The sequence below is a fragment of the Adiantum capillus-veneris genome, chromosome 4 (genome assembly GCF_014529385.1).
Source record: "Adiantum capillus-veneris isolate H3 chromosome 4, ASM1452938v2, whole genome shotgun sequence".
NCBI classification, from domain to species: Eukaryota; Viridiplantae; Streptophyta; class Polypodiopsida; order Polypodiales; family Pteridaceae; genus Adiantum; species Adiantum capillus-veneris.
In genome coordinates, this window is record NC_140934.1 from 132,610,238 (window position 1) to 132,622,844 (window position 12,607).

Sequence of the window (12,607 nt, forward strand, 5' to 3'; positions counted from 1 at the left end):
GGCAGTTTTTTGTTTTAGCAGCGCCCTCGATTGGTGCTCATAGTTGTAGCTTTAAGCCCAACAAGCTTGGCAGTGATTGCCGTTCTTTGCTGCACGCCATGGTGATGAAAATTTTCACACTCTCTGCTTATTTGGGCGCCCAAGGGTGCCCTAGGGTCACCCTAAGGAACTGCTCCCATGCAAAAGCGAGCAACGTGTTCAACCAAACCCACATGCATTAGCATGCAACATGGGACAAAGTGCATAAATTTAAGAAGCAAGCTCACATGCGGTAGCATGCAAGGCACGCGAGTAGCAAAGTACAAAAACTGAACTTCCAATTTTTCGAAATGGTTTTGTAAAGATGGTCAGAAAGTATCTGACGGCAAGGTGGGGTAAGCAACTCTCATCATTTTTAACACGATCTTTGGTTTCTTTTGTGAATCAGGCAAGGCCCTCAACATCACATCAATGGATTTATTATATGAACTAAGTAACGATATACAAACCAAGCAACAAATCACCATGGTAGGGATCATGGTTAAGACTACAATAAAATCTTTTGTACTCAAGAAAGGCTCGAGATTCTGCAGGGCACATCCACAAGGATACGAAAAGCTTGGCATGAAGCGTCATGCAACATGTAAGAGATCGACAACACGACAACTCGGGTAGTGATTAATAAGGTATGTATATATTTTTTGTTTCTTTGACAAATTTTTCATAACATGTTGCATAGCCATGTCATGCAATAGAGGTGAGTGCACTTTAAGCACTCCAAGCACCAGCATGGCTTGTGACCATTGGAATGGGGGAAATAGAGTTATCGATAGTAACCCCAAAGAGATCAGCATCAACATGGAGGAGATTGTCATCACTCTTTTCCTCTTCTGTATCTGTGTAGCATTCATCATAGGTTGACTCCATTTCGTATTTGTAGCTTGTTGTAGAATCATCTCCCTCATCCTTTGCCATGGGATGAGAGCAACTCTCCCTCGTCCGTAGATCAAGCATCACCTGTCTATCATTCTCTTTATCAAATAAAGTAAATACCCCTTTTTTCCAATCTTGCTTGGCTCCCATTGCAAGAAGCCATGGTCTACCCAATATGATAGGGTAAGCATTGTTGCCAGCTTTCATAACAAAAAAATCAATACGGCATTCAACACCCATAACCTTTACCTTCACATCCTAACCTTTACCTTCACATCCTGTGCTATGCCCAAACACCTGGCCTTGGTATGGTTGGCCATCCTCATTTGCACATTAGATCTTACCACTGCTTTAACTCCTGCATCCTTCTGCTTTAACTCCTGCATCCTTCATGGCAGATTCAGTCATGACACACACTTGGGCCCCTCCATTGATGTATGCCTGTACCTGCATCTTCTTTTCAATAAGAGCATCAACAAGTGGAAGCACATCCGCTGGACTCCCAACCCTCAATGCTAGATTCCCCACAGTATGCACTCCTTCTTATTTTGCTCGTCTCTGCCTGCTCTCTACCTTCACCGATTTTCCCTTTGCCTTTGCGAGCTCTAGTCTCCCACTTTGTCTTCGTCTCTCTTCCTTTACGTGCTCTCTTGTTGGCCAAAGCATCCACTACCTGCTCATCTACTCCAATTATATTAACACGATGAACTTCTTCATTACCTTGAGGAGCGGGAGGCACATGATTGTGAGACTGCTGATCTCTTTGCCCGTTGAATTGCCCTTGTCCTCTCCCTCTTCCGAATAGTGGGTACATACCTCCTCTTTCCCTTGGTGGATGCGGGCAATCCGGTGCGTAGTGTCCTTCTTTGCCGCAATTATAACAATGGCCAGGAAACTGCCTAGCTCTTCCCCTTCCCGTTCTTTAATGCCCTCTGTCCATTATACTTAAATGAAGCTCTTGCATTTGTTCTGACAAATCTTGAACAGTACGTACCCATTGTTGAGGAATAGCCGCTACTCCACAATTTGATTGATGCTTTGCTCGAACCTTGCCTTGAGGGCTTGGTGGCTGCTCGTGTCCCACGATACCTTGCTCGATCTTCTTCTTGATCTTCTTGCTCTTTGCTCGAGCAATTGCTACAGCACCGTTGTAGTTCTCGTGGCTTTCGAAATCCACCTTTTCTCGTATCTTGGGATGTAGGCATGACATAAATTTGTCCATCTTGAAATAGTCGTCGTTGGCCAATTGCATTGATGTGGCTAATTCTGCCCAACATTCTTCAAACAGAGTAAGAAAAACATTAAATTCTTCACTTACATCTTGCCTGAGAGCTTTTAGCTTCGCGTCCATATCCATAGGTGATACTTCCTTTCGAAAATGTTGTAAGAAACTGGCCCGTAGAGCCGGCCAGGCCTGTTGCGGCTCACCCTGCAATGTATCGAACCATGCTTTTGCCTTGCCTCGTAGCACCAATGGTATAGTGTCTATCTTGCTGTCTTCATTAGGCATCCGCAATGATAGCATGTATAATTTAAAGTCTGCAATCCAATTGACTGGATCCTCCTCACCTGTGAAAATAGGGCCATAGCTTCGAGAAGCCATGTTATCCTTCGGTTGCTCTTTGCACTGTCTTCTTCAACGCGATCAGCGAGTCCTTCGTGGGGGCACCACTGATAGAATGGGGGAAATGGGAACACACACAATACACAAACTAGATGCCTCTCTGTAGCCCAACAGATATCCAACACCCCAAGCCACTCGGATAGACTCACACACACTGTATTTTTTGTATGGCTTTACTAGTAAGCTTGTAATTTGCACAATTTACGACTACACCTGCCTAGCTATATGCACCTTAACAACACAAACTCGCCAATAGCTCAACACATAGCGCACACATCGAGCAATATAACATAGTGGCAATCATTCCCTCCCATCTCTTGCTCTCTCTTGCACTCACACATGCTATCTCTCTCTCTCTCTCTCTCTCTCTCTCTCTCTCTCTCTCTCTCTCTCTCTCTCTCTCTCTCTCTCTCTTTTGCTATACACAAACTCCAAGGGTCCACACACAAGCCCTGAGCTTTGAGCACAAAGAAAGACGCCAAGACACAATAGATGGAGTGGGCAGAATAATGAGCTTTTGATTAGAGGTAGGATAGTCTTTAATGCGACATATACAGATACGATCGAGGTTGGTCCCTACACGTATGGCCTTCCTTCACCACACCCGGTCGCTCCTTCTTCCAAAAAGATTGGCCGCTCTCAGCCCGTGATTTCCCTGCAGTCCGTTTTCAGCCCTCCGGGAATCGCCCTTGCAATTGATGGTTCTCCCTCTACTTTCTCAAGTGTCAATTGTTCTGACTCCTCTTGCCCTTGGTGTTCTCTTTCTTGATCAGATGTAGGGCAGCTCAACAAGGAGACCCCTTTTCTGGTTTAGACCCAAAGCCAAGGCCTTCTGTTGCCTTCTCTGCTCCAAAGCTGCTTGCCTTTCAGCAGCCTCACGGGCAGCCCTTGCTGCAACTCCTTCCTCCTCTCTCTTTCTCCTTTTCGTTGTTTGATGGCCCCTGGCGGCTCCTCAGTCCCGGCTCAATATCCTATTGCTATCCCCTTTCACTTCTGTCCAGGGTGGATCCTCCTGCCTCTTGCTCACGCACCTGGCAACCCCCCCATCTGGCGCAACTTTCCTCCTCTTCTCACATGCTGTGGACGACTTCTCCCCTGCATGACTTCCACCTGTACACAGGACGGACTTCAACTCGTTGGTTGCTTCAATCCATGTGCCACTTGGTGGCCTCGAACTGCATGGCTGACCCTTCATCAACTTTCCCTGCTCTAGCCCGCCATCTGGTGGCGCCACCACAGCACGCTGTTCCCACCCAAGGAGGACCACAATTAAAAGCTCCACAAAATTTGTAACACTCAAGGTCGTGGTTGTCAACCTCGAATACTCCCAGCTTCAAGTAGCCCTGGCCGCCCCTTTGGAGTCGCACTTCAATTGCTCTGTCATTTGCCAGTAGTGGCGGCCACTCCAAGTGTTGACCACCCCGAACTTTTCGTAATCATGAAAAATAGCCTCGTTCAATCTTTAACCGTGCAATAGTCCTCCAAAAAGAACCCCGTCGCCAAATAATTGAACCATAGAGTAGCCCTAGAGCAAATTCCCTGCAACTACGAGTATTTCAATTATTAGAGATTAAAAACCAATGCCTAATTGCCACATTTGGCATACACATCATGAAAAAAATTTCCGTAGTCGGCATCTGGTACTCACTCACTATCTCGTCCTATATTTGCATGATGCCATATGAATGCAAGAATCATTAACTTGTGCCGACATAGCTCAGCTCTACCACCGTTACCATAAGCATTAAAATTTTGATGCATACATTATTGGCAGAGACTAATGATTAGTTTGTAAACCTAAATCAAGCATGGCTTGAGTACAAACCGCCTCTCTAGCATCTCAAGGAGATCGTCACGGCCTATTGCTAGACTTGATGACGGGTGCAAAGTTGCTCGGTATGGTCAACCACTTGTTACAGCTTGCGAAGCTGACAAGGGTTTCTATATATTTGTGTTTTGGATTTGAATTTTTGCTAGGACATGGTTCCTAGGCAAAGTTTTCTAGAATTCCCGTCGATCAAGATAAAATCTACATGGTCAAGGACGATAGTAATCAAGCCAAGCAGGTACAAGGTACATAGCTTGCAAGTATTTTTTTGCTTTTTAATATGTTACACTTATCTGTGAATGCTTGACAAGGTCAACTTTCTTTTGCTATGATGTTTGCAAGTGGCCAAGAACTATTAGCTCTGAGCGCAAGAACTCCGTGAGTAATTATGTGAAGCAAGGCTTTAATTTTGGCATCTAGCATCAAGGTTTCCAACTTTTGGAAATGTGGTACATATGACAACTATCTCTTGCACAACAGATATGGCTTTGAGCAAGTTTTTCCTTTGGAATTTCAAGACAATTGGCTACAACAGGATTACTAAGTTAGAAAATTTCAAGTTTTTATATGTTTTGACCTTTAAAATTGGCAAGGATTGTCTGTTGTCCAAAGCAAAGTGCTTTGACAACATTTATGAGAAGCAAGGCTTCTAACCCATGCAAGACCCTACCATTGACTTTGAATCAGTGACATTGACACACAGTTCTGGGCATTTGGCAAAGGGAGGATATAAGCTCACAATTTACGTATGACAATGACAAATTGTGATCCATGCCCAATTTTGCAAGGCACGTTTGGTATCAGCCAATCTGTAGGGGCCATCAATGTCACCAAGGGATTACACCTCTGCATGCGCGACATGCTAGTGAGGTAGACATAATTCCATCTCATTTCTATTTACGCTTCCGCTATAACATCAGCTGCTTTGTCAACGACAAGGTAAGTTATTGATGTCTTAAAACATTTTCCTTTGTGTTTATTGTGTGGTTGTCAACAAAAAAAAAATCCTACAAGGAACCTAATTCAAGGACTTAATTCACAAGCAAAGTGCCATACTTAAGTCATCTTGGTACAATCACAACCACATACAAGGTAGGTCGGATCAGGATGTGACTTATGTTATCTCTCTTTGTGAGAGTGTCGTACAAGTAGACTATGATATGCTAATACGAAAAGCTACCAAGTTATAGTAACTTAAGGATTTTTCTCAATGCAACATTCTCTCTCTCTCTCTCTCTCTCTCTCTCTCTCTCTCTCTCTCTCCCCCCCCCCCCTAATTCTCTTCGAGAAAAATGAGATTAGGCATTGTTTTACTAAAATCTTTCTATGTTGATATGGGAACAAGAAGGGCTAAGAGCTATCTGTTTTCGAAGGGCTAAGAGTCATCTATTTTGGAATGGCTAAGAGCCATCTGTTTGTAATCCATCAGTGGATCAAACAATTATATCCAGTTGAATACCCATCAATTTTAATGGACAAGCAAGAGTCTTACCATTATTGATTTTTGGGGTGTTATTTTAGCACTACATACTTCACGTGTGAAGATCAAGTTGAGTTCTTGAAAGTTTTAAACTCGTAAAGGATTATCTCAACCAAGGTGTAAAGATGAAGCAAGCATCTCAGACAGCACGGATGTTCACAAAAACCTAAGATTATGAACTTTCACGTCTAGAAAAGATCCACTTGTGCATACGATTCCAACTTGAGTGGATCTCCTATTTTGTCTATAGCACTGAGAGTGTCTATACGAGCACAGTTTTGGAATAAGATCCATCTCGTGATTACTAAATCACTTAGTAAGTGTTGATGGTCAATTCTTGGAACCTTCACACTTGCACTTTCAAGAAAAGAAGTCCAGAAGCTTCCAAGGGGTAGTGGACAAGTTCAACTTCCAAAGTTGACTTCAATAACTACTAGACATGGTAGACTGTGTTGATCATCGTTGGCTGCTAGGTTGCACAGTTTTCATGCAAAGTCTAACAAAGCGGTTTGACATTGTAGAAGCTAACTAAGGGGTTTGGATTGCAAAGGCAACACCCAGGTTTTTCCAGTTGTTTCTTTAGTGCAGGTGACTATGGGTAAGTGCATGTTATGGTCAACCTCTAGGTATGCATATAATTTGGTTTTATTCTCCTTTTAAATATGCTTTGCTTGACTTTCTCAAGTCAAAAGAATAAGCCCGAATGCTTTCATCTATTTTGCTCTTCAGAGACGTGACAAGGTCATGTAAGAGCAAAGAATTTTGGGCTGCATTGTCCCAAATACATTTTTGTATTATGAAGTTATGGACCTATATGTAGGGTTCTCTTTGGTACATGTTGTCACATGGGATACAACCTCGATACAACATGGTCTAGGAACTCAAGGATTTTGGTTTAGCTAGTGTGGAGCAAGGTTAATGGGGGTCCCTCTCACTCATGTCGCTTAGTGTTTATAGTTACCTCCAGACACAAGTACATCTCATACTTGAGGGATGTTCTTTTTAAGACATTGTTATTTGAGACATATTCCACATGTGGAGAATATGAGTCTTTGGGACTAGCACTAGCGCTCGCTATTTCAATTATGTGTTGTGATAAAGTCCCAAGGTTGTTGCGAGAGCGAATCACACCACCCATAAATTGCATGCAACACAACCTAGATCAACATAATGTCAATCAAAGACACAGATGACACGATAGGTGCACGGAGGAAATCTCTTTAGCTTGTCAAGCTGCAACCATCCTACACATACAACACTCTGGAAGGCTAACTATACCACAATCTAGAATCTCACTACTCTCAACTACACCATCCAACCTGCATAGAAACAAACGAAAGGAAACTCACTAAATCAGACCAGAATCCTATGAAACTTAAGGAACACCATCCCCTCACTAGGATGCACCTGTCCCAAAGCCTCTACACTCAAAATCCTCACTCTAGACCCATATGCAAAAAAGACAGAGCAATATTTTGGAAGTGCCCAAAATTGAAATCTATGAGTACCTATGCGTAGCTTATGTCGCCAAGATTCTAATGACTACTTGCAGGCAAAAAATAGACATTGTTTGATACATTTATGGCCACAAATAGCTCATAGATGCATCGGTGCATTGGCTCCGTTCCGCGAGGAATGCTTGGCATCGATGCGTCGCTCTTACCGAGCCTAGCACAACGGTGTTGTCGGTTCTCCAATGCGATGAGCGAGTGGGGAGTAGCGTCAGGATGAAGCTCACACACACACACACTCTCTCTTCCTCTTTCACACACAGTCAATGACAGCTTAAAACTTAGATTATGCTAAAAGTCCTCTTTACAAAATGACCTAAGTACCTTATATACTAAGGCTACCATAGGTTAAACCTAAAACAGAGTTCAAGGGGTCAAATGGATTTGTATTTACAATTTGGAAGTGCCATTGCACCTCGACTTCTGCAAGTAGACTACCTACTTATTACAAATGATGTTTTTAACCATAATCCAGAGCATTTCATAACTCTCAGAGAATAAGGCTTTGTTGAGTTATGTCGTGTTGTTGACATAGCGGTCAACACTCCCCCCCTCCGAATTCATGTCGTCTCTGACATGACCTCGTTGTCGATGTTCGTGTAGTCTTTGTTGTCGCTTTGCTGATGTAAAAAAAGTATAGGCTGTAGCCTTTGCACAATCTCGTCCTGTTTGTCCAATCCGATGTACATAGTCTTCAAATGATTTAGGAAAAGCATAATTGATTATGAACATTTGCCATATTTGTGTCTTTCTCATTTTCAAAAACAACTTCTACAATCTATAGAATTGAGTGATTGGATTTCAGATCTTGTGAGCCAATGAAAACTTTGTAAGGGTTCTATAGAAATTGTATGGCTAAACCTTCAACCTCTTTAGGCCAAGTTGCACTCCAATGCAAAGTCTCTCTGTCAAGTCAAATCTGGGAGGTAATTTGTCTTATTTGACGTTGAAAACCCATGTCCAAAATTCAATTCACCTCATCACCTTTTTTGAACCCTTAGGTTGTATTCTCTATTCATAGCCTCCCAACAAAGCTTAGCTTGATTTGGACTTGCATTTGGGTTTTCAAGCTTACTTTTTTGAATTTCAATCTCGAGAATGACTGATGGGCATCTCTGACACCTTATGTTCTTGTCAGTACTATTAGTCCCTTTGGTTTGTTAGGCTTCATTAAGTCACATACAAGATATAAGATTTGCAGTATAAAGATCTACTTCCTATATATGGCCTTGTAGTCGCTTGAAGTGTCTGTTAGGCAACTTTACACTTGATGGGTGCTTTTGTTTAGTCGCATCACCAACTTTCTTTGTCTTTGTAGTCCACCCTTGAGTTTTATGACCATTCTATTATGGTCAAAGGTTGATCAACATTCTTTGCTTCCCTCTGACATTACCCATGGTGCATATGGCTTTTGAGGCATACCTCATGAAGTTTCATCCTTTTCTTGTACCTTCTTCTCTTTGTACTGCTCATGCATCTCTTCAATCTATTCTTCAGATGGATTATGGATTTTTTTTTTCTTAAGAAATCTCAAAAAACGACTAACTAAAACCAAAATTGAACCCAACGAAAAGCAAAATCATTCAAATAGAATTCTAAATGCTATGTACATTGTACAATTTCCCTAGGGGCTCATAAATGGATTTTGTTCCCATACTCCTCTTGTAACCCTATTATGAGGGCATATACTCTAAATTTTGACAAAAAATGTCACAATCAAATATACTCTAAATTTTGACAAAAGATGTCACAATCAAATGCAAAAATTCAATACAACTCACAAAACATTGCCCTCTAATATTCATATATTAGGTCCACATTCAGAATGCTGCCCCCCTCCTATTTGGAGTCCTCCTTAACAACAATGTATCGCCAAGGGTATGTGTTGTGCTTGGGCAATCAATAAATGTGCCTATGCAAGCCTTGTAATGAAGCCCTATGATGCATATACAATCAATGCATGGAAAAGATTTATGATGTGCAAGATGTGGATATAAGAAATTTTCTTATTGGCATTTTCTGGTGAGGCTTCCTATTCTAAGCAATGTGATATTCTTTGAAGCTCCTGTGTCGTTTTGCTTGATTGAAGGATTTAGAGCTTTTTCAAAGGATTACTTATCTGTTTGAGGCTTCTTTGGAATCCATGTTAGCCTTGTGGTTGGTTGTCGTATTTGGAATTGTTCCTTAAAGTTGGTTCTCTTCTAACTGTACTGTAACTGTAGGAGGAATTGAAAGAATTCAAGCGGCGATGCAGTGACAACAGTGTTATTGGTTTCCTTTGGGACCCACTTCTTCGTTATTGCTGGCTGTTTTGTTGATGCTGCTCATTTGGGAACCCAAAATGTCCCTGCTTTGTTTGTGTTTGAAGAGACTGCTTTGGGCTCCACCTTGTCTTTGTGTGAGTCAATAGCGGTTTTTGCTTCAGCTCTTGTATGCTTGGTTGAGGATGAGATTCAGACTTTGGGAGTTGACAATTAACCATTTTGGAATCCAAATGAACTCTTGACCTCTTTGTGCTTGAGTCAACTTATTTGAAACCCAAATCCGATTTGCAAAAGCTTGCGACTTTGGGATTTGCTTAGCCGTTCTTGCAGACTTTGATTGTTTTCCTTTTGGTGTTGGATCTTGTGATTTTTCATTAGAGATCTTCATCTTCTTGATCCATACCTGCTTTTGACCAAGATTGCTCTTTGGTATCCAGATTTGTCAAAATTTTTGGTTCTGACTTGTTGTTCTTTGCTTTTGGCCTTCCTTGGTTGTTACTGAAGCTGCTAGTGATAGTGATGACCTGAGTTGCTAATAGGGAATGTCAAAAGAATCATCACTATTGCTGCTATCCTCAACAAGGTTGCATTCTATCACTTTCCCTTTGTGGTTTGGCTGGTTATGGGAAGTTACTGTTTGCTTACTCTCGGGTTGTTGTTTCTGGGATGAATTCGGTATCCACTTGATTAGCGTGTTGTTATCTCATTGACATGGATGTGTTCTCTTTGACTGAGTCTTTTCTTCATGTGTGGGAGCCACATATGAGGATGCTTGTTGTAGTTGCATTTCCATCGAGGATTTTGGAATCCACTTTTGATGCACTTTATTTTTGTAACAACGACATTGTTTCCGGGTCTTTGATCTAGACAATCATAAAATTGTGCATTTGTTAAATTGTCGTTCATGTCACCTGCTAGGTTGTTTGGTTTTCCATTGTTGGGATCTTCTTGAAGCTCTAAGTGTTCTACAGAGTCATATAACTCGTCTTCTTCTTCGTCTTTGTTTTCCTGGATCACACTCATTGCAAAGTAAGGAATAATATCATAGCCATCTTCATCACAAAACTTCGTTGTTGGATTCTGGAATAGCGCAAACATCAAGAGTATCCAAGATATGTTCCCACTCAAGTGGCTCTAATGCTTCCTCAAGAAAGGGTTTTGGGATATAATCCTTATCTTCAATTTCCCTTTCTAGGATGCATTCCTCTTGCTTTAAGCTTCCGCATTGCGAAGCTCCACACATCCACAATTCTTTAGGCTTGCCCAACCATGCCTGGAAGTTTTGATCCTGCTACAGTAGCGGAATCAAACTCCTTCACAGATGTTCTCGTCACATCCAATGGTGCTTTAGATTTATTCTTGTCATGGTTTCCATTTGTCTCAGGTAGATATGGTCATAACCCCAGTCTTGGACCATTTTTAATTGTCGCATTTATGGTCTTCCTAGAATGATATCATAATTGTTCTTCTTGCCAAAGTCAACAATAGCAAAGGTTTGATCATATTCAATTCCACAAGAAGTAACAACTACTTTTTTCAGCAGTCCTATGGGCCTTTCCGTGTGTCTGTCTGCAAGCTTCAGTTTCATCGTGGTAGCCCTCACTGCTGGTCTTCCCCATTTTTCCAGATCTCTTTTGTTGTGATGGAAACACTAGCTCCTCTCTCAAGGATTTCCATGGTTTTTACACCTTGGAATTCCACAGGAAGAGTGGTGTTCCCATTTTTTTACCTCATAGCTTGTTTAGTGGCACTGGCCGAGTGTTTAGGTGAGGCATTTCAAGCTCTTTGATCCCTTCCTCGATTTGAGTCATTAGTTTTTTAACACCAAAATTCTCTAGGCATTTTTCCCAAGTAGCCCACATGTTTGGTCGTATTTTGAGCAACTCGGCTAATGTTATCGTACAAGCGATTAATATTGACAAAATGTCTATCGGCCCTTTTGAATCGATGACCTTGTTGGGAAACAGTCTCTTTGCTGGGACTGCAACAATCTTCGACTTGGCCTCGTACTCTCTCGTATAGGATGGTAGTGTTCTTAGCGAATGGGGTTGACTATCCATATACTGTACAGATCCTTTGTCTCCCCAATACAATTCCACTTCTAAATTCATTTGAGATCTAATCTCAATTTTCTCTATTGGTGGAAGCGACACTCCTCTTCCATCACCCGTCTGGTTTACTTGTCTACTTAGCTCACTCGCTTCATTGGCCTCTTTGACTTGTTTCCACAATTCGTCAAGACCATATTTTTTTTTACAGTTGTCAGGTATGGCTGTGTGAAATCCCCTGGAAGAGTTATCCATGGTATTCAACACTATCCTTGGCTCTAATGCGGGGTCCTTGAGCTTTTTTCTGTGTTCGTGATTGGAATCTAGCTCTTTTTGTTCCTGGTTTGGTGGGATTACTGGTGTAGGTGGGACAAGGATCACACCATCAAGTTTTCCAACTTGTGGTTCTAGTAAAGCTTGGGTTGTTTGAATCATTTTCTTGCACATTTCAAACATGTCCTTTTCTAGTTCCGCATATGGATATGTCATCCATCTTTGTTCTTGGGTTTGGTTGTTTTTATGTTGTGTTTCATAGGATTTTAGGAGGGCGTCTAATGGCTCATTAACCTTCTTGACCAATATTGATCCTCCTGAACTAGCACTTCTTGGTTTCTCCTTTGTGGATGATTCTTTTGGAGATTGATACGTCTGCGTAAGAGAAGGTGCAACCCTTTACTCATGTTTTCTTATCTTCTCTTTAGCTTGGGTAAGCTCCTCAGCTAGGAATTTTTGCTCTCGTTCCCTACGTGCTTTCATCCTAGCCTTTTTAGCTTCCCAACTATTCCATTTTCTCTTGGTTTTTTGACTAGATGCATCAGTCTTTGGTTCTCATGTCTCTAGACTCACCTCCTTTTCTATTTTCTCTATCTCTGGGTTTTTATCAGCTTCCCTTTGAGCTTGTGCTCTCGTAACAACTTGAACTATTACGACGTTTTCATTT

At 41.7% G+C, this 12,607-nt stretch overlaps 2 pseudogenes; both read right to left on the bottom strand.

The window, feature by feature from the left end:
• Nucleotides 1-1,602: 1,602 nt before the first annotated feature.
• Nucleotides 1,603-2,515, bottom strand: LOC147460001 (uncharacterized; annotated as a pseudogene).
• Nucleotides 2,516-3,075: 560 nt separating this feature from the next.
• On the bottom strand, nucleotides 3,076-3,731 carry LOC147460002 (uncharacterized; annotated as a pseudogene).
• Nucleotides 3,732-12,607: the final 8,876 nt, after the last annotated feature.